This window comes from Danio rerio, chromosome 6, assembly GCF_049306965.1.
Source record: "Danio rerio strain Tuebingen ecotype United States chromosome 6, GRCz12tu, whole genome shotgun sequence".
NCBI classification, from domain to species: Eukaryota; Metazoa; Chordata; class Actinopteri; order Cypriniformes; family Danionidae; genus Danio; species Danio rerio.
This window is the reverse complement of record NC_133181.1, coordinates 39,795,404-39,821,708: the sequence shown is the minus strand read 5'-3', so window position 1 is coordinate 39,821,708 and position 26,305 is coordinate 39,795,404. Positions and strand designations below refer to the sequence as shown.

Below are 26,305 nucleotides of genomic sequence, written 5' to 3'. Positions count from 1 at the left end.
GAACCGCAGGCGCTGGTGACACTTCCGGGGTCGGTGCAGTCTCGGGGGCAGGTGGAGTATCAGCCTGTGCAGCACGAGTAACCAGTTGTTGGACCTGGGATGTGAGCAAGGAAACTTGGCCAACCAGGACCTGGATCGCCTGAGCCGTGGTGGCCAGAGCCTCATCCTGACGGTCGATGCGAGCGTTGCTGTGGGAGACGAACTCGGAGATCTGGGAAACACTCGCTGGATCCATGTAAAAGGTCAGTTCGTTCTGTTACGTTTCAGTGAGAGTCAGAGAAGATCCAATAGCAAGTGTACAAGTTTATTGTGAAGACAAATACAAATAGTGTCAGGCTAGACGGACGCAGGACGCAGGGCAGGAAACAGAACGGGGAAAACCAGATCCAGATTACTCCGCAGGGCCTGAGCACAGACACACAAACATGAGTGATAACAACGAACTGACACAGACCCACAAAAGCGTCGCCCAGATATAGGCACCATGATGAGCCTCAGCTGGCGAACTAATCAGACCCACTGAATGACGTCATAACACGTGAGCCTAACAAATCCACATGGACAACCAAAACAAAACAAACCCACGTGATCAACATACACTCCGGAGAAGCGCACAAACCTGCAACCGTGACATTACGTGCTCACTATATTGTTAAAATGTAGAAATGTAAGATGTTAGAAGGCTGTAGCAACGTTGTTGCAACTTGCATGACATTCATCGACCATGAGACAACATTCTTACTACATGTATTCATGTTTTTCCAGGCAGTTTATCAATACTGCCTAGAATACAGGATAAGCACTAATAATTTTAAATATTGTTCTTAAATTTTTCCTTTTTTATTTAATAACTGCATACATAAACTTTTAAGTGTAAAAATGCCACACAAATGTGTATAATCAAACTTTTTAAATGACATATTTCACAATATTTAATACATACAGTACAGATCTAATTATAAGCAAACAGTATAAAATAAGGTTTAGATTACATTAAATAATTAACATTGGACACTGGGCATCGAAGCTGGAGAATATAGCAGCCCGTGGAGCGCAGCCGAAGACCAGGCGTAGTATGGAGAAAGCAGTCAAAGGAAGAAATAAATCCAACAGGGATTCCAGTTTCAGAGATGGATCCACAACAGCCACAAGACAACAAGAGAGGACAGATCAGACCTTGAAACAGCAGGACTACACAAATGACCACTGATGTTAGCAAGAAGCAATATACTCACGTCTCCTCAGTCATTGTCGAATAAGACGCCGAACGATGTGTTGAAATTTAAACTGATTCACTAACAACCTTCGGCAACAACGTAGATCCTCAATTTTTTACAAGGTTGGTACAACCAGCTATTCTATAATGAACTATTCTAATAGAGAAAACTCCAGATCCAGACCTGTTTTTACATTACTGTGATGATTGGGTTTAGGGTTGGGGTAGATATAGACGTTAATAAAATACAATGAATGGGAAACTTAAGGAATAATATAAATAATTCTCGGTAACTTCAGACGTTTGTGATCTATAGATGATTAACCACATGGATGGATGGTAACAGCCTTCTGAGCCTAACACTGGGCGTTGAAGGCCCCTACTGGCCCATATCTATCAGCTGATAACCACTGATAATGCCCAGTCAATATGTCATTCGAATCGGCGGGATCAATTGGGGATGAGTTGTGAAGAGGCACATCAAAAACAAGGTATTTTACTTTACTGCCTCTAGTACAGCAGCTTTCCTGCACATGATATTGCTCCTGAATCTTTAATTTCAACTGACACTAAATAGTGCAGTGATGCCAAACTGCTGAAAGTGGATGCCAGTTTTTTTTTTTTTGCTTATTCTGCAGAAAAGCAGCAAATAAATTAAGCGAGGTGCTCTGAAAGTAAGGTCTATGTATTTGTGAGCTCATTTTTCCTTAAGCACTCGGAAATGGGCTGGAGTCCAAGGGGTATTCCTTCACGAGAATATTAATTCACCTTATTTGTGCTCTAGTCCAATCTGCAGATTTGACTGCTTGCACTTCAAGCAATCCGTGTGGAAATAATCTGAGATTACCCTTCCCTTTCTGATGCTCCACATTTTCAAAACGGATTTCCCAAAACAAGTGCATCCCTGTCCCTACAGTGAAATGACTAGGTCATCTTTTTGTCTGGATAGCATCTGTTTTTGTCAGCAGGCTCTCTTTATGATTAAGGACAGTAGACTCTCTTTCGGGGGGAAAAAAACAAGATGCTGCTATGCTGGAAATATCGCAGTAAGCCGAATAAATGCTTGCATGTTTGTTTTTCACTCTCGCCCTTCATTTTGCACAGGAATACAACAACAACCCCCACCTACGGTTTTACAAGATTCCAGCCTAAGAAGAACAGACGGGTTTTGAGTAATCTCGGCCAATCATTGTCCCTGATGTCCTTCTGAGCGCGGATAGAAACATGTTTTACAGATGTACTGAAACCCCCTCAGGCTTTCTCTGTACTTTCAGCTGTGGAGTCCTTAAGGCACTCTGCCTCACTATCCTACAAGCACACTTCTCCAAGTAGCAATTGAGTGTTGATATCAATCCTTGATGAAGTGCTAGAGGATTGGCAATGGCCTAAGGGGGAAGAGGATGCAGGGATCACACAAAAAAACAAACATTAGTGAAAGGATTTAAGGGTGAGACTGCAAGAGGATTTGACTCATGCTGGAAAACTTCACAAAGAGGTATGAAGCGCTGAGGTGCAGAACTACAAATCAACTGACAGACAGACAGACAGACAGACAGACAGACAGACAGACAGGAAATTACAAGGAACCGGTGTGTGGAAACAAGCTTTTCTTTTTCAATTTACATCCAATTGATTTCAAGTAATTGCCTAATGCATGGACGCCATCATTCCTTCTTGAACACACCACCATAGTTTTTTCCCTTCTTTTCTTTGATTTATCATGATAATCAATGGAATGTCATTTTTTTTCTTTAAGTTATAATAATTTTAAACAGTATTGCATGATGATAGTGTATTATAGAAATCAAATGAGATACAGAAAATAAAAGGAAACACTCTAATTTGGTTTCTGAACACTGTGACAACACTTTACTGGAATAGAAACATTTGCCTAAGGTAGACACTTACAAATCTATATTAAAACACAGCCAAAAGGCCTGTTGGAATTCAAACTTTTCATGCTCTATCACACTTTTGACAGATACATTTTAAATTGTATCCTCTTTTTCAGGCTACTAGGATTACCGTGTGGAAGACCAGGGGCGTCAAACATCATTTTACTGATTAAATAAAGCAGTGGAAACAGTACTTTGTTTTAGATATTTTTATAAATGGAATAAATTCTGACTAGGGCTTCACAATATATCGTTTTAGCATTGATATCGAAATGTGCAAATCTGAAATAGTTATATATCAGGATCTCAAGAGATTTCAAGTTCATTTAACCCATTTGTACACAAGACATGATAACGTTTTTTGCTTTAACAATTAGATTATATTTGATTAACTGGGTTCATATATATATACATATACAATGAACACACTGTTATTTTACTTTTGATTGCTGAATTTCTATATCTCAATATTGCCTTATTGTTATTTATTTTATTGTTATCTTTGTTCTATTGTTTCCATCTGCACTTTAAATTAAATTATTTTTTGTATTAATTTTGTATGTTTTATGGAGATGTGCTGCTAACAAAATCATCACAATCAATGTAAAAGTCATCTTTTTAAATTATATTCATATCGCAATGTACAGTGCTCAGCATATGCAAGTAAACCTCTCACAAATCTATCTTTTACATTCATATTTTTAATAGGAAGCTATACAATACTTTATTTGTGCATATACATTAGATTAGTCAGTACTGAAGCCAAATCGTGAATACAAAATCAAATCAAATCAAAATATTAAAATCAAATATTAAATAGAAATTAAAAAAAGAGGAATATCAAGAGAAATTGATCAAAATATTCATTTTTAAAATGGGGTGTACTCAACTAAGCATCAGAATGGGGATGAAAGGTGATTTAAGTGACTTTGAATGTGGCATGGTTGTTAGTGCCAGACGAGCTGGTCTGAGTATTTCAGAAACTGCTGATCTACAGGAATTTTCATGCACAACCATCTCTATGGTTTACAGAGAATGGTCTGAAAAAAAAAAGAAAATATCCAGTGAGTGACAGTTCTGTGGACACAAGTGCCTTGTTGATGCCAGAGGTCAGAGGAGAATGGTCAGACTAGTTCGAGCTAATAGAAAGGCAACAGTTACTCAAATAACCACTCGTTACAACCGAGGTGTGCAGAAGAGCATCTATGAATGCACAACACGTCCAACCTTGGGCCCACACTTTGGGCCCATTAGCACCAATTGAGCATTGTGCTATTGCCACAGCCTGCCTGAGTATTGTTGCTGACCATGTCCATCCATTTATGACCACAGTGTACCCATCTTCTGATGGCTACTTCCAGCAGTTTAATGCGCCATGTCATAAATCGTGAATCATCTCAGACTGGTTTCTTGAACATGACAATGAGTTCACTGTACTCAAATGGCCTCAACAGTCACTAGATCTCAATCCAATAGAGCACCTTTAGGATGTGGTTGAACGGGAGATTCAATCATGGATGTGCAGTGTACAAATCTGCAGCTACTGCATGATGCTATCATGTCAGTATGGACCAAAATCTCGGAGGAATATTACCTGTACTTTGTTGAATCTATGCCACGAAGGATTAAGGCAGTACTGAAGGCAAAAGAGGTTCCGACCCACTAGTAAGGTGTACCTAATAAAGTGGTAGGTGATTGTATAATTAAATATTACTGAAGTTAAAAAATTCTTTCAGTGATTCTTTGGTGGGGAAATTATAACTAAATTTGACAGATTTGATTTGATTTTATTGGCAATTACATTCAAATGGACTTGGCTTACAGTTTTTCTTGAATATTCATTATGTCTCCTTGGAAGACTTTTAAATGCTCAATTTCACAACACAGATCTTTCAAATCTGCGTCTGTCATTGATCTGGAACTACTTTTGGGCCAAAGAAATGACACGGAAACAGTGCATGATTTCAGAATCTGGTGCCCTGCAATGTCCAGGATAAATAAGCACTAGATTGTTTGTTTACTCTGTGAATGACAAGTGGGAGTAGAGAGGCCGGGGGGAACAGATGGACAAGGTCTTCAGGGGGCTTCAGAAACACTTCAGCCGCAAAGCCGTTTCACCTCACTGAGGGGTTTGGCAAAGTCAAAGACACCCTCTTGTCTGCTCATTCTCCTGATGTTTGAAAATGAGCTCAGGCCGTTCCCTTACCACGTTCAGAACCGTCAGGCTGATTGGTGCCGCCGTAACACCTCGCACTTGTGTCGACAGCAGCTTTCCACAATCACTGTGCACAAATCAGCCTGTTCACTGACAAAAATGACCGGCGGACACCATCCTGCTTTTGACAAGGAGGGCAAGGCTCACGAGCGCCTCATTGCTCTCGCAGCGCTCCCTAGAAACACGCACCTGTTTCTGCACTAAAAATATCGAGGAACAATATCTAAGTCCATCTGTCACTTCGGAGACTCCGCTGACATTTTTTAATCAGATGGACAATGCGACTGTGCGGTGGAATTATTGAGCCACAAGTAAACAGCCCAGTTTGGCCGTAGAGGTTGGCTGTAATTGAATTCAATATGATCTTTTATGTCAGGGAAGGAAACAAAGAGAGCTCGCTGATATGAGTAGGCAGCCATAAAAGGCTGGCTTCGGTGCTTTTCTATGCAGTCTGCAAAACCCTTTGAGGTTCAGCCTTGCTTTGAGATTATTAAGTCGGAAATACATCAAAGAATCAAGCAATGAATTGGCCATTATTGCCAAATTATTACTGTTTGGAGATGCAGCCTGGATTGTGCACAGCTATTTTTCTCTCTCCACCCTTTAATACTTCCCTAAATTTCTGTCATGGGGATAATGCCTGCTGCAGAATAAGCTGTGAATGTGCAATTTAATAACAGAGCAAGTACATTGCAAGGATCACACCCTTAGATTCAAACGTACAAATTCTTTCGAATCGTAATCTAATAAACTGGCTGAGCTTTGAATTATGACAAGAGATTTGTCGCATGCGTTTCCTGTCTACAATTACGACTGGTGAGAACTGCAGTACTCTGTCACTAATGTTTGCCGAATTATTTCTGCCATTTCATTCCACACAAGAGCCAATGAAAGAAGGCTGAAATGGTAAATAAGGCTGGTGTTTGAGCAATGGTGAAATTGCCACCGGTGTTTAAAAGGGAGGCGGTAATGATCTTAACGTCTCTCTTATAAATGAAATTCAAATAGCCATTTCAACCTCTAATGGATGCATAATTTCAGGGTTATAATTGTACTCCATTAGACCATTTACCAGCCCGTGTCCCTGGAAGAGTATACCTGAGAAAATGGAAAGTCAAGAAGAAGTATATGGTCATGAACATCAGATAAATTCTCTCCGTTGTCATGAGCTTTCGTTCACTCGTGGAGAGAGCACACGAGCACATAATCTTGAGCACCCGGTTCACATTCATTCTCCACTGTTTCTCCTTCTTTCAAAGCTCTGGCAAGCTTTAAGCCGTGCCTGACAGGTCTATTTCGCTGTCCTTCATAGTCAGTGTGTGCAGGTCCCGGGAGCTCCAGTTGGCTGCTGACCCTCCAGGGGATTATGTCTCTACACTAACCTGTGAGAGAGAGGGTTGAGGGGGTAATTAAAACTAAATAATAAAAGTTGCTCTTCAATCTAGGGGTGAAATTTCAGATCAATGAAGCCAGAGGGAGGGCAGCTGTTTCCTGCCCTAGGCGTACAGCGCTTCACACTGCGTAATTCAAACACTAGGATACTGTTTCAGTCATCACAATTCCATTTTCTTCCTGCAACCATTGACATACTGAGTTAATAGCCAAGGTTATTTTGTCACACTCTCCAGAAACAAGAACAATTAAATGTAATCATCTTAACACCTCTGTAAACTTGGGCTCTGTTTACATGATGACAATGTGTTAAAAGTGGAAATGTTTTTCCTTTGAGCTTTTGAAAAGCTTTGCACATAGATGACAATGTATTCAAAACAATCACCATTCAGCAAATTGACTTGCACGCTAGGCGAGTTGGCGATACCACTTAGTAAAGACACAATGTTGTATTTGTTGTTATTGTTTTGGATGTCAAGTACATTTACTGTACATTACATATACAGTGATGGCCTGTTTCCACTGAGTGGTACAGTACGGTATGGTATGGGTCGGCACGGGTCACCTTTATCAAGCTTGCACTTCCACTGCCAAAAGGGTACCTATTTGGTGGTCGTGGTGAACGACAGAATGTTTCAGATGACGTAATTTTTACTTAAGAAATGTCACAGTAAAGCCGTACGGGTCATTCACATATCATGAGAATCCCTTCTCACAAAAGAGATGCTTTATACACATAAATACTTGTGTATAAATGTTCATTACTAACTTTTCTATCAACATGATCAAATATCATTTATCATTTATCAAATAAATGCAACATATATGAACACAAACAGATTCTTACAGTCTCCGATATGTTATCAATTACAGAAAAACTTAACACAGCATACATTTAGTCCTTAATTGGGTTCAAAAACAACACTAAATATAGCCCACAGTCAGAGCAAACCTCTCGTCTGTATCTTTGATCTTCAGCAGCACATGTAACCTCCTGTTAGAAAGTAATTCTGTCATTCATAGTCTCTTTTTTGAAAGAATCGGATATCAGAGCGTTTCAATGATCATGTGCACGTTAATAATATTAGGTCAAATAGTATGTTATTTCAAGTATAGATGTGTAGCGAGCACAAGAGAGAAAGCAAACCGCTCGCACTTGTACAACTGGCTCGTAAACCAACAACAGGACACAGAAGATTTTGTTCTTCTTGACTTTGTGGCTGTTCATCAAGACAACGATAAGGTTTGTTTGAGCTTGGGTTGACCATGGCTTGTTATTATATTTAAATTGTATTACGATGTAATGTCTTGGCTGTCTTTTTAAAAATGGCGCTTCCTTTATTTTCATTCTCCTGCTTCTGCGTAAACCAATAGCATTCAGCTGTACATCTAGCTCCACCTTAGGGTACCCTTTGGGCCTGTTGGTACCCTTTGCAAAGGGTGACCAAAAATGGTATGGTACAGTTTGCTTAGAGGTACCATTTGACAGTGGAAACGGCCATAAAATCATACCGAACTGAACCGTACAGTACCATACCACTCAGTCGAAATAGGCCATAGGCCATTTAGCAGATGCTTTGGTTCAAAGCAACTTACAAAAGTCATTAAAGGGGTGGTCCAGAGTGTCATTTTAAGGGCTGGTTGTGTGCTCATGCTTCATTTGTGAACAAATCATGTTATTTTCTCACATATCTTCCTTTGACTTTATACAGCTACTCAGCAAACAGAAAAATTACTATTATATTTCCTAGTACCTCCGAAAGCCCGCTCTCAAGAGGCTCTGATTTGTGGATCGGCTCTACGTCACCAGAAATAGTGTTATGCCTCTCCTGACACACGCTTTACTATTGTGTAAATACTGTCAGTTAGGTAAAGGCTGATTCATATGTCTGCGACAAGCGCATGCTTATGCTACAGCGCAGCCTACGCGTTGATGTATAGCCCTATGCCATGTCCAGGCGTCACTGACACAAAGCTCTTAAAAATGCAACTACACGTTGCAACGACGCGTAGCACAAGCTCTATGCATTAGTCGGCTTGGTATCGATGACAAGTCGCCCGATGGAGCGATTGTTTACAAGTGTGGAGTCCCGTGAAGGAGCTCCGGATGGAAAGTTTTGCTTTGTGTTGCACATCCGCCAGTTCCTGCCTCAAAATGAGCGAGTTTGAGCCACTTGTACATTAAGGAAACGTTCAAAAACAAAACACCAGCAAAGAAACTCGACACAGAGGAACATTAACACCTCAAAGCCAACTAACGTATCGGAAGTGTAATTTCAGAGCAACAGAAATTGTGTGCAGAAGTATAAATGCACAGCTACGGGCGTTGCATGCGCCGTGGGTCACACCGATCACTTGACGCAGGAGTATAAACCAGGCTTAACTGTTCAACATGAATCAGACAGAAAATGAAGAGGAACTCAGCTGAACCTCATTCCTGCTCTTTAAAATAAAACCTAAAATAAAGTCTTTCACATATGTTCGCATTATAAGCATATACTGTATGTAATATGAAACATTCACAAATCTTTTGCAAGTTTGTTATTTGAGATGTAAAATGCACAGAAAGCTGCCGCATAGAGAGACACTGCAGCGCTAGTGAAGAGTGTGTGAGTTTACAGTGATTTGACAGATAAATATGAATTTGTAGCTATATTGTTAATGGTGCGAAGCAGCATTACTCGTTATTTACATTAATTTTTTTCGTCCTTGCTACAACATACAATTAATGGTAGGAACTATGCATGTAATAAATCAATTTGAACAAATAAAACACTTACAGGTTGTGGCTCACAATGCACAGCTTCATCTATTGTTGGAGCTGCTCCTTCTTTAAGGAGTTTTTAGCCAAGATTTTGGAAGCTGTCCTTCTCTAGAACATAATGAAAATGTAATTGTTAGCACTTCTCTCTTTGTGTTGTGTCCTCTGGAAGCCCAAATACAGAAACAAAAGAAGCTCTGTGGAAGTAGCAGTTTTTGTACAGCATTTTAGCTTTCTCTGCTATAACATTACAGCGCCTCTTACAATGGCCCTTCTCTGCACGGGTTGTATATGCTTGGTGTATGAGCGTAAGGGTTTATGATCTCATTAACCTGGATGTATTTTTTTGTAGTCCCCAAACTTTGTTCGCTGTTGCTTCTCTTTGCATTGAACTTTGAGCATCTTACATTAAAAGAGATGTCGTCAGGTACAATGTTACAGATACAATTCTCACTATTCACAAACCATTAACTGTAAAATTGAGCTCAATAAACATCTAATTTGCTGCCTATTAATAGTTATTAAGGTAGTAATTGGGTTTAGGTATTGCGCAGGACTAGAGTTGTAGAATAAGATCATGCAGAACATATTTTATAAAAAAATGGGCAAAAATGCATAAAACGCTTTTGGTTTTTTAGGGGCTGTTTTTATGCAGCTGCCCCCCAACGTATTTACTGTAAGTCGATTAGTAATGAACATGATGCAAGACAACAACTTAACAGATCAACATAGATCAAACTTCTGAAACACTCACTCACTTTCCTTCGGCTTATTCCCTGTTTATCAGGGGTCACTATAATGGAGTGAATCACCAATTACTGTGGCAAGTGTTTTACTCAGCGGATGCCCTTCCATCCGCAAACCAGCACTGAGAGTACAACCTTCAGTGCTGGAAAAAGTCATGCATTCTCCCATTTACACACAGAGGCTAATTTATTTTGTCCAATTCACCTATACTGGATGTCATTGGAAAAAAACAACAACAAAAAAATGTTTGACACCATGGTTTAGTGGTTAGCGCAGTTTCCTTAAAAAATTACCCGATTGACAGCCATATTTTTTAATTGAGACCAATGTTGTGTAAACACTCCATTGAACAAGAATATGACTGAAGCAACACTTACAAAATAAACAAACAAATAATTAAATTAAATCACTTAGTTCTTTCAGATATCGCCACCCATTAAATTCAAAACAGACTGAAAGTTGTTTATTTTTACGCTACAATTCCATCGTCTTTCACTATGCATATGAAAGCCTATAAATACTGTAAACCAGTTTTGGAAATGCTAATTTTGGTCTAAAGATTAAAGCGGAAGTCAATCCTGAAGTTACATCGAAACATGTTATTCATGATTGCGTGGCACAGAAACTAGAAAACAGCAAATAATTCTTTGTGCTCAAGAAAAGCATGGTGCTTCGTGTCATTGCAAACACAATGATGAAAGAGAATAATATGCAGGATTAAACAAAGCCTTCTGCATAAACAAAGAACAAATCCATTAAAGGAGGTCCTTTGCTGCTTTGGTATTTGCCTCTGCAACATGTTACAAATTGTTGTTTTGGCCTTTGGTAAAACGCCTCTTTTATGCTTCAGAAAAGGGAATAAATAGAAAATGAAAATGCCACAAAGGTTGTTTTTACGATGAAACTAACCACATATATGTTGGTACCATACAATAATATATTTGATCCCACTGTAGCTACTACGTTGCTCAAGGATAACAGCATCCATGGAACTATGTTAAGGATTGGCAGTTTCATAATAACATGTCAGAATTGAACTGAGATTAAAATGTTGCTAAAATTTAATTTAATTGATGCAGTAAAATGTTACTGACAATGGCAAATTGTCAAAAGTTAATTTGTCAGGATATGAAAAAACATATCGTACACACAACATATGGAGTACTTTAATAAATTGACTTTCTCTTGGAAAACATAATTTTCCTAGAAGGCTTTAATTTACTGCTGGTTATTTAAAAAAAACAAAAAACAAAAAAACAAATGAAACTGGCTTACAAGGTTTCTTTGAATTAAAATACAGTAAACTTAGTCTTCTGAAGACTTGGAATATAGAGCAAGAGTCTTATAGACCCCTTTTATGGTGCTTTCACATCTTTTTTTTGAGGCTTGAAAGCTTCAATCCCCATGGGGAACAATTGTGAGGAAAGAGCAACCAGTACAGCTCTTTTTTGCTCCTCACAAGGAGGAGAGCCAGGCGGGTTTGGAATGACATGAGGGTATGGCAAAATGTTAATTTTTAGACAAACTTACTTTAATTCAACATCACATGGGGCAGGGCCAAATTAAATTCTAAATTAAAAATAGAGTTCACAAATAAATGCTTTTTTTTCTTTTAATTAAATTACTTTCAGGCAACTTTTTCTTCAGTAAAAGTAAATGTATTAAAACAGTTTTTTAGTGACTTGGCAAGTTTGGAGACGAAGGGCTCTGTTTTAATGATCTAGGCTCAAAATCTAAAGGTTGCAATGCAAAAGCATTAAGGTTGTGTCTGAATTTGCTTTTTTAAGGTTGGAAAAATACTGTCTGTGCCCTGGCACATGGTCTAACAGGGTCATGCTTATTCTTTTAATGAGTTATCGGTGTGTCTTGAGCATAACGTGGATTAAACCAATCAGAGTCTCATCTCTTATTCTTTTTAAGAGTCAGTTTTGTTGCACCATGGTGCATTTGCTGTTTACATGGTGGACTTTGTAAGTGGAAAAACTGAATGCTTCACTAACGAGAAAACAGTTAAACAGACCATCTACGCGAGGATAAAGAATGAGCCTCCTCCATTTGGCCTCTTAACTTTCTCTTTACTTTACTTTAACTCTTTACTTTACTCCTTTACTTTCATGGATAAGCAAACCATTTTGTATGAACTCAACTGAAGACATCTGTTAGCCTACTTATTTAATTTTATTTGTTAAGCACAAAGATTTGTTTCAAAACTATTTCTAAATTCAGTTCTAATTTTCAGCAAACAAATTAATGAACAGTAACAACGAAGTGTGGTCAAGCAACTGAGTTATAGGCTATCCAAACACATGTGTGTATTAAACTGTTTAGGTTTAGACTCACATAGGCGCATTCACAATGAGCACTATATATGGAACAAAAAGTGAAATTTTGGTGTATGGAAGATTACTAAACATTACAATATTTACAGCATTATTTTATTTGATCCACAGCCTCTGCAAATGGTTTTAATTAGGGTAACAACGCTGTTAATAATGTTTCATTTCTTGCACAGACCAATCATTTCACTTTAAAAGACCTCATCAGGAGCCATTTTGTTTTACTCTATGAGTTTTTTTACACTCTCAAAGTGCTAGTACCCATTAATTTCCATTTTATGTCAGTAATACATTGAAGGAAAAAAAAAAAAAAAACTTGCATCATCACAGGATAGCCAGAGGGTGAGTAAATTAACAGCACATTTTCATTTTTGGCTGACTTATACCTTTAAGAATTAAAAAGAATTCCATTTCTAAGTTCTACATTTTACCCATACTTATATTTAGCTACTTTTTCTCCTTAGTAATGCAATGCCTGTATGCTTTAAAACATAAATGAGACTAGCCATGAATTTCTACTCCATATGCTAAACTAGGCTACTTCTGTCTCACTGGAAGAAATCATTAATCCTCAGTACGTTCTTTTTCAGTGTTGCAATCAACAGAGACTGAAGTGTCATTTGCACTTTCAGACTGACCTGGTCTTTCTTCCCCCCGGTGAGTTCGGCAGGAGTGTGAACACAAAAGCCAGCAGTGAAGGGTCAGATCCTCGCCTGAAGGGGTTTGCCGTTACACCGCATGGCCTGATGAGCTTTTCTTAGAGCTCTGCGTGGTTGGTCTGAAAAATCTTTTGTTGGTGAAAGCCATAGATATATATATTTTTATCTTCGATTCCACACTTCACAAATGCTGAGTGAATGAATTTTGCACTTGTACAAATCATACATCAATCCCTTAATTCATTTTGATTGTGGTTATGGGGTTTTTCCTCCGAGAAACAGCTTCAGGATTAATATTCTCCAGAGCTATATTCTTATATTCATTATTTCTGGCATTCATCCTATAATGAATATTTATTTTTCCAGTTCCCTTAACTCACAAAATGATATTTTATTGTGCTATTACAAAGTACCATTTTAAACTGAACAGTGCATCTGTAAAATAAAAAAAACTAAAAAAAACACTGACAGCTCCAAAGGGCTTGTAGGGCCACTTTTTTTCTATCAATTATTAACTAATTTTAGAGCAAATGAAATAATTTAGCATATTAGAGTGCAAGGATAAGTTTGTTGCGAGCTGTGTTTTATAAGCATGCGAGTGGCATGTCAGTGAAATGAGATGGTAACTATGCACTCACCCTTTGCCACAGACACTGCAGATCTGTGAGAGAGTGAGCCTTGTTGCTAGGATACAGAGCATGGCTCCTTAAAGGGAGCGATGGAGACAAATTGGAAGAGAGAGATTTTCTCAAACTAATGGCTTTTCGATGAATTTTGAAATAGAGATGATCAATGGAAATAATTACACATAACTGTACTGGTTTATTTTTTGTTCTTCATAGCTAGCTCGCTCTCTCTGACCTATACACAACACAGCAGAGGAGGCAATAACAAACACGACACACAGAAAATGCTGCTTCTGTCTACTTTAAGGTATATTATTGGACAATGTACAGTCTCTGCCTCTAAATAAAGCTTGACAGATTGATCAGGACCCTAGAGGGCTGAATGCGTAATTATGCAGACATGAGCAATGGATTGGGGCAGAAATTATACAGTAACCATTCTTAAATCCTAAAGCTTCAGCTAAAAATTAATACAAATTAACAAGTGAAAGTGTATATATACAGGTAAGGTCAGAATTATTAGCCTTGCTTTGAATTTGAACAGAGCAAAAAAATGTTCACAGTATGTCTGATAAAATTTTTTCTTCTGAAGAAAGTCTTAATTGTTTTATTTCGGCTAGGATAAAACAAGTTTTTAATTTTAAAAAGCCGTTTTAAAGTCAAAATTAATAGCCCCCTAAAGTTTTTCCCCCCCCGATAATGTACAGAACAAACCATTGTTATACAATAACTTGGCTAAATACCCTAACCTGCCTAGTTAAACTAATAAACCTAGTTAGGCCTTTCAAGGTCACTTTAAGCTGTATAGAAGTGTCTTGAAAAATATCTAGTAAAATATTATTAACTGTCATCATGGCAAAGATAAAATAATATCAACTCAACATCAATATCAATATCAATACAACTAGCAGTGCAATATGGCTGTATATCAGCACTGGTGGGAGGCGTGCTTTGGCACAAGGCCACAGGCCAATTGCTTTAGCGTCCCACCAGTGATCATATACAGCCATATCACAATGCTACTTGTGTGACATTGCGTTTATACAACCGTTTGACGGCATAATCGTGTATATAAAAGAAAATCAAACACGGTGAGTCTAAAAAGCCTTTTGTTTGAGGAACTAATTTCTTCAGCCACTCATTTACATCTGCAGCTGACATCAGAACAGCAGAAACTATTGGTACTTCACCAACGTCTCTTTAGAGCTAGTGTTTGAATGATTCTCTAGCGTAATGTCTAAAGTGATGACAAAACAGGTGCTAACGTTTTAAGATGATGAAGCTAAACGGCATGAAATGCCATAAGTCTAGAGACATTTCCCAGCATTTCTCTGTTGCAATCGGGATATCACAATAATTAACCCCTAAAAATAAAAGCCAATCAAAGCCTACCAGATTGCTGTTGTGTTTGCGATAAGGAAAAACGCTTAACACATGCTGGCATTTCTTCTTTTTTCTTTTTACTGGACTAGTCTGCCGTAACGAAAACAGGAGATGCATTAGAAACAGATGGCCAACCAAAATGTAAATCAGAGTTATACAAAGAGTATCCAACACAAAATACATACATTCCTAACATGTGAGTACCATCTCACACAGAATACACTACAATTAGTATGGTATAAATTCAGGACTACAACAAAAGAGAGAGAGATCGACTTAGAATGTCACTTACCAGTTTAATAATGATTTGATCAGCTGTAGTTAGAAATTACGCTGAATTATTCTCCTCTAAAGGCTTATTTCATGGTCTCTGTCGCCATCCATTCTTTGCTCTGCTTATTAACAGGCTGATGGAGATTTATATAAAGATTTCAAATACGCTCTATCCTTGTAAATAAAATGCAAAGTTGCAATTTAGACAACTACATTCTTGTCTAAAAAGCCTCAAAATACATTATGTTGTCCAACAGCAGCAACATTTGTCAAACTGTAGTAAGTTTGATGATCAGCTGTCACTGGGTGAATTAATAAATACTACATAAATACTCTTGTCAAATGACCTGTCTAGTTTACCTAATTAACCGTGTTAAGCCTGTAAATTGCACTTTAAGCTGAATACTAATATCTTGTAAAATATTATGTACTATAATCTTGGTAAATTCAAAAACAATTACTTATTAAAACTATTTTATCATGTTTTATGTGTCAAAAAAAAAAGATCATAGCTCTGTTAAACAGCACTTGGGAAATATATATTTTTAAAACAATTGAAATTTCACAGAAGGGCTAATAATTTTGCCTACCATTGTATATTTTTTGGCATGAATGAGATTTCACAATTCACAATTTCACATATAAATGAGCCACCAATTTGTCAAAATTATGTTGGGCAAAAAATGTCCTTTGTATGTTGCCCATTGTCCAAGAGAAGATTGTGTATGAGTAATTTTTTTTCCTCATGCAAAACTGGTAATCACACACATAACAACATAACTACTGAAATTACTTGATTTCACTCTACACAGCACTGAATGCTACAAATAAAGACCAAGCTAAATGTAGAATTCCAGTAAAAAGAAAGCTACTTGACTGTCAAACAGATTATGCAGATATCTACATTTTATACGTTATTTGACATATTTATTTTTGCTTATCGTTTGATAGAATGACAAATAAGCTTAGCTTCGGCAGCTGTGCTAAAACAGCCTTCTCTCCGCCTGTCAACAACAACTCTGACCCTGTAACCTCTTGTCTTAATTACATGTAGGATTAAAATGGATTGTCGTCCTTAGGAGATCCATTGTGAATTTTATTAGATAGCCTGCATGCGAGGTCCTTGAGTGGATAATTAAAACAGAAAGGCAGTTTGGGTGATGAATTTAAAATTTCCATCACTGAAATTATTTATATGGTTAAACAGTTCTAGGGCATCATATGGGAGCTATCTTCTCATTATTAAAATAAATGTGGAATGAAAAGCGAAAATGTGGTGAGACATGCCTTGCCGAATCAATCTCTGGTATCCCCGTGGACAACTTGAAGGCTCTTTTAGAGTACCGGTGCTCCTGACACCTCTGTATCATTTATTCTCCCCCTTTCGGCCATGACATTTAGTTTCTCCCCAAGTAACAGCAACAGGGCCAATCAGAGATGAGAAGAGCAGCTGTGTGGAGTTGCACTGCTTTGCTCGCAGAAGCTTCGTTTTAAATGTTTGTGTGACAGGAGCGGGGCATCATTAGGGAACTTGCACACACATGAGCACTGGCTGAGAATGCAAAGACCTGCTTAGGCTGACAGAAAATGGGAAGATGTCCTTCTTACACACCCTGATCTTGATGGCTTCATCAGCCAGACGATCGATAGATGTGAGGAACTGTATGGAAGGCTTGTCGCCACACTGAGACCTGGTAATAAAACAACAGCTTGTTAGTAAAATGTTACCTCAAAAAAATACAAATAAAAAAATAAGAGATTTTTTTTCTGATGAGATGAGCTCACAATATTACAGCCATACCGTATAATATTCAGTTCTACTAAATTAGCAGGGGCCATTTGCATTTTGGAATGCATAAATGCACCTGTGAGACTTTCTCAGATTATGCGTTGTAGGAGACTTCCCAATTTTGCATGCAAAATGCAATGACCCTTCTAACTGATGGAAAATGGAATCATCTATAGGCTTAAAATTGCAATCATTCAGAGATGATTGAAATTGGTAACACTTGCGTTCATAACATTACCATATTTTGAATGATATAGTGCTTAAAGGATTAGTTCACCTCAAAATAAAAAAAACATCATTTACTCACCGTCATGTCATCCTAAACCCATAAAATGCTAGTATATTGTAAAGTAAGTATTGTACAGATATTTTAAATGAAAGCTGAGGGATTTCTGTTTCCTTTATTAAAGATTTCATGCACAACTCTTTACTGAAATTCTTCAGAAATGTATACACACATTAAATAAACGTTTTTTAAAGAAAACTTTTTGCTTTATATGATGAATGGGTTTTATTTTAGGCTTTTGTTTGCACATAAATTTTGTGTGGATCAATCAATCAATCAATCAATCAATCAATCAATCAATCAATCAATCAATCAATCAATCAATCAATCAATCAATCAATCAATCAATCAATCAATCAATCAATCAATCAATTAAAATGAACACTTTATTGTAAGGTACAATTCTTGCTATTAATAAACCATTAACTTAAATTAATTTGCTGCTTATTCAGAGTTAGTAAGGCAGTGGGTTTATATATTGGATACTATTGGAAATGTCGAATAAGATCATACTTTATGAGCACTAATAATCAGCCAAAATCTTATTAAAGGGTCACGAAACACCAAAACACATTTTTTTTGAGATGTTGACAGTCATATATGCGTCCCACATTGCTAAAAACACTATCAGGACACATATATTTAGCTAACAAGTGAAAAATGGTTGTTTTTGGTTGTTTAGAGCAAATTCGTTCCTCCGGTTTAAAAAATAAATTTTGAAGCAACGTCACGGTGAGGAGATCATGGTGTGAATTCCAGCGTAGAGATTGGCTGTCTGTACCAGCTGATACCAAGTGACGCCATTAAGTTTTCAGCACATTTATTCATTCATTCATGAGAAAGACTTGGTTTGTACTAATCAGGACGCTCTATTGTGAATAAGGTTCAATTTCATTTAAATGCACGACATAGCTTCGAAGACTCCTTTTACCTGTTACAGTGTTCAGTGAGACACCACGTTGTGTTGCCAACCGTAATTCAAACTAATAGTAGAAGAATTGTTTGGAGACATGAGTCGTCAGTGTTGCGTTTATAAATGTGCCGCAATGAAGGGTTTGTTTCTATTTTCCTATGATGAGAGCACAGCTCACGTGTGGACCCACATGTGTGGATTACAGTGGTCTGCAGACACATTAAGGTTTGTAAGGTACATTTTTTTACCCGAGAGCTTTTTGAATCTGGAAATGGTGAAATTCGGATTTGACACTTGTCTTCTTTTAAAAAAAGATGTGGTTCCAGTTCGTGTTGATTGTCCTATCTATACTTATATGGTAAATGGCAAAGTTAGTATCATCAGCAGTACTCTTTCAGTTTTTAGACATACATACATAGGTTTACAGTAATATCACTTACAATATTATGTACTGAAAATCCTCTACTTCCACACAGCTCTTAGATCCGCTGAAAATGTTGCTCTCACTGTCTTACATCTCCTCTGCATTTGTGTTTTCATTGCCACTATGAAAATCAGCGCGCACACTTACTGAAACTCCCCTTTTCATGCAAACCCTTCCCTCATTCACCACTCAACACTCCCACCTAAACAAAGCTGCAATCACCCACTTTCCTAAGTTTTCCTAACTAGAGGTTTGAAAATACCCTGCTGAGACATGAGGGGTGTCATGGTCCTTTAAGAAGCAGGTAATAAGCCAATAGTTAATAGTGGAATTGGTACTTAAACTAAAGTGTTACCAAAATAACTATAGGAGTGTATATTGGAGTTTTGTGAAATGAACTGTTTCAATTATTTCAGTTTTCAATTTCAATTTGCTAAATTTGAAGGGTAATGGAAACACAGCCAGTGTGAGCACAGCTTAATAGCAGATTTCGCTGTCACAACTTACCCCATTTAGTATGACAACATTCTCTGAGAAATGCTTTCACAAAATGCTAACCTCTGCTATGTGAAGTGTATATATTTTCTTGGCCAACAACAATGGCAAATGTTCAACAGGATTGTACACTCAATAGAAATTCTGACCTTCAAATATAAACCTACACAGACTGTATATTCACTGGAGTAAAATGTAAAACCCTTTTTACTCATCATGTATTGTAGAGAAATAAAGTGGAATCTATTTGATAAAAGTTCACTAATTGCAGGGTACTACATGCACATAAGCAGTGATTCAATTATGTCGTACATGCAACTGGTGTAAACATTTGTAAAGCCTATTTGTGAGTAATGATGGTGCCAGTGTTTTTAATGTGACAGAATCCTAAAGGCAAAAATAACTGAATAAAAATGCAAAATATAATGTGTCTCATGCTTTAACCCGGCTCAATAAAAGCAAATTACAATGTGGCATTCGAGTTTCTGTTCACTGTTTCTGTAATCAGTCTTAAAATGTTCTGGATGACAAAATTACAGCACCTCAGCAATAAAACTAGTATTTTAAATGTCAGATTTTTTTTCTTTTTTGCACATGCAACTGTGGCTGTCTGATTAGCACTTCTTAAAAGGAAGACAAAATTGGCAGCTTTCAAAAGAGCAAGTTTGATGACTTAAGCATCTATAAAAGTCAGACATGCACAGTACTTCTGAATGTTACATGACAAGCTGATATAAGTGCATTTTCCCCTCTAAAGATTAGGTTTTGCTGAGGACTTATGTTCAGAAAACGACCTGATTAAGTGACCTAAATGAAAAAAAAAAAATCATGTGGAGCATTGACATGATGCTGAACTGATTTATTTTAAAGGAGCACAGAATGTCTTAAACTTACATTTTTTTCCTCAATTAATTATGTAAGTTTACCTTATTTGAATTATATAGCATTGTTTTTTTTAGAGCATAGTTATATAGAAGTAAATATATATTAATTATTTGTCTTCTGTTTTGATTTTAGTGTATTTTTTGTATTTTTGCATTCCCTGCTGAAAAATCCAGCTTAAACCAGCCTAGGCTGGTTGGCTGGTTTTAGCTGGTCGACCAGGCTGGTTTTAGAGGGGTTTTGGCCACTTCCAGGCTGGTTTCCAGCCATTTCCAGCCTGGTCTTAGCTGGTCAGGCTGGAAAATGACCAGCCAAATCCAGCTAAAACCAGCTTGACCAGCCTGGTTTAAGCTGGATATAGCTGGTTTTGGCTGGACTCCCAGCTTGGCTAGGCTGGTCAAGCTGGTTTTAGCTGGTCATCTCCCAGCCTGACCAGCTAAGACCAGGCTGGAAATGGCTGGAAACCAGCCTGGAAGTGGCCAAAACCCCTCTAAAACCAGCCTGGTTGACCAGCTAAAACCAGCCAACCAGATTAGGCTGGTTTAAGCTGGATTTTTTAGCAGGGTTGTGTTTGTCATTTTTATTATTTTTCATTATTTATCTGTTTTAATATTTAAAAAAAAAGTTTATATAGTAGTTATTTACATCAGTTATATATTAGTTATTTACTGTTACAATGTAGCACAAAGAATCAAATTTAAGAACTCAAGCGCTGTTTTAAGGATGTAACAAATGCAAAACATAAACAAAATATTGCATGGATTGGCACACTAAAAAGAAAAAAGAACAAACTCACATAAACAAAACTAGAAGAGAACAAAGAAAATATGAGGGCTATATATACCAAACACGAGGGATTATGTGACATCAAACAACCAAATGAGAACTAGAGACATGATTAAGACAACAAATGAGAAACATGACACAGGCTGCGTAAGAAAATCGCATACTTCCATACTGAAAATTATGCTAAAAACAGTATGCGAGCCGAGTAGTATGTCTGAATTCATAGAATTTAAAAATCAGTATGCGAGAAGTACCCAGATGGCCTATCACTTCCAGCGAGATTCTTAAGTGTGCATCCCATGCACAGTGAGTGAAGCGATCTAACTCATGAGATAGGTCACGTGATCATGACAAAATGGGGGATGTAGTATGTCCGAGTTTCATTCATATTACTGACATTAATACTGTATAGAATTTACTTTATTAGAGGTTGAGTAGTACATTTAAATTCAAATGCAGTACCAACTAGTTGTACAAACGAGTCGTAGGTGGTTTCAGATGCAGCCATACACAAATAGCTGAAAACAGAAAGACAAGACAGACTTTAAAATAAAAGACAAAAGGTGCGTCTGAAATTGTTTACTTTAATACTATATTGTACGCTAAATACAGTATGCGAGCTGAGTATGTCCGAATTAGACAAAGAATTCGAAAATCAGTATGTGAGAAGTACCCTTTTCTACTACTTCGAGTGAGATTCTCAAGTGCACATCCGATGGACGATATGCTATCCCATGATGATACATTGTGAGAGAATTCATGAATGGGAGTGAAGCGATGCAACTGACGCAGGTAGGGCAGGTGATGATGGTAAAATGGCGGATGTAGTACGTCCGAGTTCAATTCAATATGCTCACATTCATATTGTATAGTAGTGATCCTCAACCTTTTTATCACTGCGAACTGGTCAACGATTAACACTTTACTGCAGATCAGGCAACTAGGTTTTCTCAGAGTGTTCTCTGAGGATGACAAGCTGACAAAACATTACTGATACTCTAATACAAGTTGTATTTATGGAGAAAATTACAAAACACTGCAGTGTTTGGGTGTTTTGTGTTTTGTGTTTGTGTTTGGGTGTCATGTGACTCGTGGTGGGTTTGTGGCATTCATTTAACTGGGTGCACCCAGAAGGCATAAGCGTGTCACGCCGCTTGCGAGCGCACCTCCATTGGAAATAACGCACTTGTGCGAACTCTCGAAAAGATGCGATATGCGAACGGCCATCATTTGCAATCTCCAGCAGTTAATCTTGATCATGATCATGATCTCTGACATGCTGGATTTACCTGATTTGTTGACAAATGAGTTGTGGATCCATCCCTTGGCAGTTGCTGGTCCTTCACTGGGCCTTTTAGCAAAGACACTTTCTAAAGATGTCTGTTTCTTAGTCATTTTTCTGCTTGTGTGTTAAATTTGGGCACTCAAGTGACCGAGATGTATGCAAGAGAATACGGTCATTTTTCAAAATAAAAGATTTTACAAAATAAAGGATCGTTCAGACTCAGATAATAAATAAAACGGAAATAATTAATAATTTCTTGTGCAAACCGATACCAATTGATCCATGGACTGGTACCGGTTCACAGCTTGGTGCTTGAGGACCACTGCTGTAAAGAACATACTTTTATAACGGCAGAGTAGTACATTTAAATTCAAATGCAGTACCTACTGAGTAGTAGGCAATTTTGGACACAGCCACAATAAGACATCTGCAGCATCCCAAATGGCACACTATACACTTTGCACTTATGCACTATGTACTTATGCACGTACACTCTCAACAGCATAGTATATGTATGTAATGCCATCCCAAATGGCACACTAATAGGTTTTTTTTACAAAGAGGAAATTTAAACTGTTTCCCTGATGACGTTTGCCAAATTTGTGAAATAAATGACCAAACTACAAAAAAAGACCTGCCATCAGTATAACATTGTATATGTACAGTGGGTGTGTACATAATTACAAATGTCTATGTGCAGTGGATATGTACAGTTCAAAAAAATGAATCAGTGCAATGAATATGTGCAATTATTAAATGTGCAAATGTTAAATAGTGCAGTGATTGTGAGGAGTATAAGTTAAAGGAGAGTGGGGGTGTATTAGGGGGCAAAAGAGTCAGTGAGGGGCAGAGTTCAAAAGGAAGACTGCTCTGGGGAAGAAGCTGTTTCTCAGTCTGCTGGTTTTGTCAGGGGGAGCCTGAAGCGGCTGCCAGAAGGCAGGAGTAAAAACAGTCTGTGAGCAGGGTGAGAGGAGTCTTTAAGGATACTGCATGCTCGGTGTAGACAGTGTTTCTTCTGGATGTTTTCTATGGCTGGCAGTGTGGTCCCTGTGATGCGTTGGGCAGTTTTAACCACCCGCTGCAGTGCCTTAAGCTCAGCAACAGATAGGCTTCCATACCAGACTGTGACGCAGTTGGTCAGGATGCTTTCTATTGTGCAGCGGTAGAAGTTCACCAAGACAGCTGATGAGAGCTGGTTCTTCTTAAGAAGAATATTATTTGACAATAAAACATTTAATTTTTGATTTAACAAATTAATATTTTAATAAATGTAAAAGACTGAAAGTAGTAAGATAAATATATCTTTTCAAGATAACTGAATTGTTTATCTGCTAATTGAAAACTATAGTATCTATAACAGCATGTGTTTATTTTAATAATAATTATTCTTTCATAATTTAGATTAAATCATTTATCAAACTGATGCTGGATGTCAGACCAGAATGATATACAGTAAGAGGCAGCAGCTAAAAAAACCCCTCAAGTTAAACAAAATTCCATTTTACAAAAAAAAAAAAAAAAGAAAAACAGAGCTGAAGTGGCCATATTCAGTCATATCATTTTTCACTTCAAGATAAGAAAAACAAGGGTGAAAGGGCAAATAGTTTGTTCAACGACACAGAGGAAAACAGCAAAATCTGCTCGGACATGTTTTACAAATGCTTAAGGATTTAAAAAAAATACATATTGGTACTTATCTCCAGAGGACAGGTGCTCAGGTTTGCAGTAAATAAACACTACCTCAGGCCGTTTTCTGTGAAATTGGCACATCTTTGGCATAGCACTGAAAACATGCCATAAAAGCAATTGATTCTGAAGCACGTGGAGGCCTCCACAAGGCAATCAGATTGTTGTTTTAAAGACTTTTATACACAGCGGCCTCAGATTACATAACACATAACTGTATAACAGAAAGAAGATGACTGATATCTCCGCGAATAACCCGAAAACGTGTCTTGAATGTCCTTCACCTAATAACCGGCTTGTTTCTTCCAGCGATGCAGCACATAGTATTACTAGCTAAATAACCTTGTTGCATCACACATTACAAATTACATGTCTGTTTTACACTCAATACCATCCATCAAGACAAAAGTGATGCTCGCACCAAATGCAAGCGGACGTTTCCTGGTGGCGAGATATTATAAGATGACAAAGATGTTTTAAAAAAAAGACTAGGGGAAGCATTATTCTTTCTGCTCGGTTTAATATAAACGACTGTCTTTCATGTCCAATATGAGAGCGGAAAGTGACAGGGGCCATTGTGATGAGTTCGGTGCTTTCCCCAGCCCAAGAGGCCATGATTCACCGGCATTTAATTGGAATAATGTATGAAATGAGTCATGCTTGCAGCCAGAAACGTTAACTCTCAGCTTCGCCAGTCTCGACAGAGATCAATGCACCTAACCTCAATTCAAGAAAACATCCTTTAATGGATACCCCGGGGAAACATGCCAGGCTTCTCCCCTTCACTTATTTATTTATTTTTTAATTCGCGCGACTGTACTGCACACTTTCTAATTACCCACCTGAGCACAAAGGGGCTTGTGTCTGAATGCAATTCTGAAATCCCATCACTCTAAACAGTGGCGGTTTATCATCTTCATTCAACTGGCGATGCGCAGGTTTATTGTCTCTTTCATGCTTTGATAGTTAAGGGGAACATGTTCAGACGAGAGCTGTAAAGTAAAGATGCTCTCAGACGAACGCCACAACATTTTTAGAGAGCCTAATGCTCCGGATTAATGAGGTGTTACAATGACGGCATGGTATAATAGAGTTTTAGTACAATAAGTGACATAGTTTTAATCTCTCGGAGAATTGCTAAAACAAGTGTGACCTTTGGAGACGGTCTTTTACTTCTCACTTTCTTTCATTTTAGAGGGAAATTAAATACACGCTTTTAGCTCGTTTAGACATGACAGGAGACTGTTCCCCCCCTACCCCATCCATTTATATGGAGCTTTTCTCAACCTCTGTGAAAGAAAGTGTGAATTCTAGACACACTGCGGCTGATTTCTGCAGATTACATTAAAAAGCTTGAAGAATAGGAGGAAAAAGCAGTCTGAATAAGAGGCCAGCGTTTTACATCTGAGCTTTTGTGTGAGGCATAATTTGTTTGCTCGCTTCCTTCAAAACAGTAAAAGATGGAGCACTATTAGAAATCTTTTTAATGGTGAAAGTACAAAAGGGCTCCTACTCGATGCGTTCTTTAAACCTTCAAAGATGAATCTTCATTGGTTCAGGATCTAGATTTTACAGAGGACAACTAAAGTTTTACTAAGTAAATAGATTTATATAATAAAGAACTGTATATGTTTATTGATTTGCTACGTTATTAGGGTACAACAAGGCAAAAGACCTTATGGAAAATTCGATCGTAGTATAAGACTTATTATAATATTAACAGATTTAATTTAATATTGATGGAGCAACATATTTTCGTAGATAGTTTATCACAGAGGTGGTTTGTGCATTGTTTCTAACAAACTTTTTCTAAACATTACTTCAGTTTGTACTTATTTGTTTCATTTAATTATTGAATACATTTATTTCTTCATATTGTAACAAAGATACCACACACGACAATGAACGCAATATGTATTGTAGTCTTTTAGTCCAAAAAGCAGTCACATTTTCATTCCCCATACCATAAATTTTTATATATTACTGTCATTTTGTCATTGAAGATCTGTTGCTTTAATTACCTTGGACAAAACTAAAAAATCATTTACTGGGCCCTTGTTTCAAAATCAACTCAGGCTCATTGCAGATACGTACCCAGGTTTACATTTCTGGGGACATTGACATAAGTAAATGGAGGTATGTCTGCTCTCAGTTTTTGCTCATTGCAAATCCACTGGAGGCCGTTGTATACTCTTTTTAATTGATCTCAAATTTCTCGTGTGTCAACTTTTTGTGTAAAGCCACCAGAGGGCGCTG

General features: G+C 37.6%; 1 protein-coding gene across 4 annotated transcripts in view; it reads right to left on the bottom strand.

The window, feature by feature from the left end:
- The window catches only part of negr1 (neuronal growth regulator 1), a 349,508-nt gene that overhangs the window by 28,610 nt on the left and 294,593 nt on the right, over positions 1-26,305 (bottom strand). For 3 of the 4 annotated variants that reach the window (XR_012407318.1, XR_011015800.2, XR_011015802.2), the window contains one exon: positions 15,286-17,194. The exons of the other annotated variant lie outside the window; for it this stretch is intronic. The gene's annotated coding sequence lies outside the window, so the exon portion shown is untranslated. Of the gene's footprint in view, positions 1-15,285; positions 17,195-26,305 lie in introns of those variants that run through there. 4 annotated transcript variants of the gene reach the window in all.